Genomic DNA, 5,057 nt, shown 5'->3' with positions numbered 1-5,057 from the left:
GCAAAGCAGAGGGTTTTCATAAAGCACTTCCAGGACTGTGGAATGAGCAGCCTCTTTTGTGGACATGGATACTCTGTGATCCAGACGTACTACCTCCTCCCTTACAGTCAGCTGAGACAAAAACCCTTGCAAGCAGAAAGCCATGCATCTGAACAGTATCCACCAGCCACTCATGTGCAGCACAGCTGCCTCCAAAGAGCCTTCCTGAGTGAGAGAGAAATCATGCAGAAGCCTGGTCTGCACTCAAGAGAGTTTTATGAGCGTTAGGGAGGCGTGGTGGGCAAGTCTGGCCGACCCCAGTGGCTGAATTGAATTTACATGGCCTAGATTGGTCAATCCAGGTACAGGAACCACCCAGGTGACCTCCCCTTCATGGCCAGAAATCTGGACCTCTGAGCATGCACAGGGTGCCTCTCCTAACTGGGCTCTTATCTTGGCCCTATGGGCATGCATAACGGATGCCCCAGTCCCTAGCATAGCTACCTAACATTTGCCCCCCTGAAGAGATATGGACCCAAATCTTTGGGGGTACTGGGCGACGACATCTCTAGCTGCTTCCTGCTGGCAAAAGGGGCGAGGTGGGGCTTTGGGTCCATACCCTTCCTACACTGCTGGGAGGGGTTGTCCATTGAGGGCAACTTTATCCAGGATGGATAAGGTTGAGGTGGTCCAGGAGATGGTAGTCGTGGACCTGGCACACTTGGTTCAGAAGCTTTAATCACCCGATAACTTCTGAGAAAAACAAACGGTCTAAAAGGTGAACAGTTTGACTACGACAAGGCTAAGCTTGTGAGGTGGCAGTGGCCTTGAAATTAGGTGAGTGTCACAGGAAACAAAAATAATCTTAGGATTACCAGACATGTGTGTTTGTTCATTGGAAGTACAGGAAGAGGGATAAAAGCATTCACACTTTCCCCTAGGAGGGCACAGGTTTCGGCACTACTAGGTGCAGTCGGATCACTGATTCATTTATGATGCTAAGGTCTTGGACCCGCTGATAAGACCCATCCTTCTTTTTAACCCTATAACGCTTCAATTTTAATTTTGGGAAAAAATTTTCTTTTTGTTGTGGACTTTCATAGTTATAAATATATATATATATATGTATTAATATATACATTTTTTAATGTTATGAAAACATCATGCTTCGCGTTATAGAGTTAAATGGAAATAATGCGCTAGTGCAGGACGAGTCAAATGTGACCAAAATAGAGTAACTGCCTAAGTCATTTTGAATTTTCTTGGGTTCAATTGGAGTAAAGGCTTGTAAATTACCCGGGGTCCAAATTCCCATGGAGCCTCCTACAACGGGTAGAATGTTCAGGGATGTTTCAGGGCTGGGAGATTAATAACCCCTAAGTCCAGGATACCTTAGGGCAGGGGTCCTTAAACTGTTTACCCAGGGGGCCAGTTCACTATCCCTCGGGCCTTTTGAAGGAAAGACTATAGTTTAAAAAAACAAATATTACGAACAAATTCATGTGCACACTGCACATCTTGATTTGAAGTTCAAAAAAAAAAATAAATGGGGCACATACACCCGGCAGAAAGTATCGACGTCCTCGGCTGTCTGCATGTGGCCCACAGGTTGTAGTTTGAGGACCCCTGCTCTCGGCATTCACCAAGAGGATGTGGTTTCAACCCAAAAGCTTGGAGACTCTACAATTTGTTTAAAAGTGATGGGGCAGAAGGAGTCCCTGATTGACCCAGGCAAGACTAGTTTTCCCATCCCCTATTACTAAGAGTTCATAGTGTTGGTTAAAGGGAACCAGGATATCCCGATCTGATCCCGTTACTTCAAGTGTAGGCTGACATTGCCACTAAGAAGCCTGCAAATATAAAAGACTTACTCCCTCCCGCAAAGAAAGGGCCCTTGTTTCCAAGGTTTCAGGAAACATGGAAGGACCGGAAAAACAAACGGTCCAAGTTCCCAAAACCACATAGGTGGAGGCCATCCCTCCCCATTACCCTCCCCCACCCCTCCCCTCCCTCACCCTCCCCTCCCCCATCCCTCGCCCACCCCTCCCCTCCCCTCCCCTCCCCATCACTCTCCCCTAATCGGCTTTATCCCATTTTGCAGGAGAACTCTGGGAGTGGGAGAGCTGGCTTCAAACCCTTTCTTTCAACCCCCGCCCTATAAGGTTTCTAGGGTCCAGAAATAGAAAACTTCTAACAGGCCCTTATTGAGTCACTCCCTCCCCCACCGGCCCCCCAAACTCACCCCCACCCCTAACAAGCAGCCCCCCACACACACTAGTACTGGTATGACTTCCATACTCATCAGCCCACCTGGAATGCTTGCCAACAACTTCTCCAGGTGCTGTTCACAACGGAGGAGGGTAGCCCTTCCTGACAGAGGCCCAGTAAGCAGTCAGTGAACCTGATGGTCAGCGTGCGGGCACTCCCCACTTGAGAGAAACTCTTTTGGCCACTACACCAACAATGTGGGATCTCAATTCCTAGCAAGGCCCAGAGGACTTTACCAGGTATCAACCATTGCTCTTACATGACCCTCTGCAGAAGAGCTAGGAAACCTATGAATTTATCTAAGGTCAGTGAGAATTTTCAGGTTCCTATAAGAGAATATCCGCCTGCCTTTCTAGAGTGGCTGAGGGAAGCCTACGGGCTTTATACCCCTAACGGCCCGGAGGCACTGAAAACAGGAGGGCAATAAGTATTGCCTTTATTACTCAGTCAGTCTGCCTCAGACATGACAAAGATGTGGGAAGGGTTTGAAGGGAAAAATCTTAGCGATTTGGTACAAGTGGCTCATTGAGTGTATAACAACAGAGATGACCCTAGCACGACAGAGACAAAGAAGCTAGCTAAAATAATCGTAATTGCCATGAGATACCCCAGAGACTCAGGAAAAGGAGAGCATGGCCCACTCACGGAGAGACTAACCTGTGGGCACCGCCAAGCCATGGGGAAGGACCAATGTGCCTACTTCAGGAAAGAAGGACACTGGAAAAATCAGTGCCTTGAAAACCCCAGGAGAGTTGCACGACCCTCCACTAGAGTGGATGGGTCTCATCTGCACGTAGAAAGACCCAAGCAAGAGACAATAATGCTTGAAGAAGCTCAATGAAGGGGTCAGGGCTCTGTTTCACTTCGCCGCCAAAAGCCCATGCTAACTCTCCAAGTAGGAGGCCAGGCAGTAAATTTCTTGGTGGACACAGGGGCCACCTTGTCAGGTTCAGAAAGGAATATGGGCACATTTTCAAGAAGAAAGATGTGAATTACTGTGAGCCTATGATTCCTTCCACAGATAACTCACACCAGAAGGTTTGCATGGAGGGTAGGTGGGTTTCCCAAGACAACAAAATAACAAATATCTATCAGCCCTTTGGCCCAGTTAGCCACCTGGTTATGATATCACTGGCTTCTGGCTCAGCTGCTGAACCAGTGAAGCACTTATAACAGGAGAAGACTAAGTGGCCGGTGGCCATCAACGGAAGGACCAAATCTCCACAGTGGGCTTTCTGTTTCAATATGGAGCCACGTATGTTACCTGCTGGACACCATCTCTATCCTGAGCTCATAATTGCCATCGCAGGTCTAGAATGCGGCGCGCAGGTACACACTATATGAAACAGTCTCTGATTAACCCCTCTCGATAACTTGCTGACATGGGAGTCTGGATAATCCTGTACATTTACTTTGCAGATTAGAAAACTCACTCAAAAACACACGGGAGTTGACCCTGAGACACACAACTGGTTAACAACAAAGTCATATTCACAACCAGCGTCTGGACCAAGAGCACGGTGCCCCACAGAACTGTGCCCATCGAGAAGTCAATATCTCCTGGACTCTCAAAAGATCTGAGCTGATACCCACCCCCACCCCCCACATCCTTGCAGCCCCAAAAGATTGTATTTCACAGGATGGCACCGGATCTGCAGCTCGCGGAGAGGGACATATCTGATCAGAGAACACAGGGCAGAACAAGGGGGAGGAGGGGAGAATGGAGCACATCCTGGCCCAATACACCTTGAGGATGATGTTCCCAATCAGAGAAGCCTATCCACAAAGAAGACCACATGGGCAGCCCCACGATGAGAAACGTCCCTCAAAGACCCATAGCCTTAGAGGGGACAACACTGGACACACAGTGTGGGAACTGCGCCCGAACTGATCCTGCCACTTCGATGCATGACACTAAGAGAGTGCAGCGGAAGAGTAAGAAAACGGAGCATCAAAGTCCCCGGGGAATGCCAAAGGTGGACTTTGTGGTCAGGGTTCGGTGCCCCCACAGACTGGACTGGAAAACACTCCTAAAGTTCACCACACAGTCCTTGTACTTTTCTTTCTGGTTAGTGTTGTTTTCTTTTAGTGTCATTGGATTTGGGTTGGGTTTTGTTTTCATTTTTGTTTGTTTTTTTTCTTTTTGCTGCTTGGTTTAGCTCAGTCTTGTTTTGTGCATGTTATTACCTTTACAGGTCTGTCTAATTAAGAGAGGCTGGATGAACAATCTGGAGGAGTAAGGCCCTTTCCATTGGGCATGGGAGTGAGCACGGTGGGGGGAAAGGAAGTGGTGTAAAGAAACCCAGAGACAAGGGTACAACAAGTGATGGAAAACGGTAGTGAGGGGGATGTAGGAGGCCTGGTAGGGCGTGATCAAAGGTAATGTAACCAAGAGGAATTACTGAAACCCAAAGGAAGACTGAGCATGTCAGTGGGCACAAGAGGAAAATCAAAGAGTATAGAAGAGTGAGCTGGGAAGCAAGGGCCAGTTATAGACGTCTAAATAAAGGCATGTACATATGTACATATATTTACAAAGGGGCATGGGGAAATAGATCTATGTCCATATGTTTATAGATTTAGTATTAAGGTAGCAGATGGGCATAGGGCCTCCGCTCAAGGACTCCCTCATTGCAATAACACTGTTCTATTAAATTGGCATTCTAAGATGCTCACCTTCCCTACACAATCACTGACCACAAAGCGGCTGCATAAGCAAATGTGGTGAAGAAAGCCAATGGTGTCCAGCTACCTAAAGATATAGCGTGTGGGGTCTTAAAGGCCTGAGGGTAAAGAAACAGCCATCTGGC

This window comes from Tenrec ecaudatus (genome assembly GCF_050624435.1).
Source record: "Tenrec ecaudatus isolate mTenEca1 chromosome 4 unlocalized genomic scaffold, mTenEca1.hap1 SUPER_4_unloc_12, whole genome shotgun sequence".
In the NCBI taxonomy this organism is placed as follows: Eukaryota; Metazoa; Chordata; class Mammalia; order Afrosoricida; family Tenrecidae; genus Tenrec; species Tenrec ecaudatus.
Note: the sequence above shows the minus strand (reverse complement) of the source record.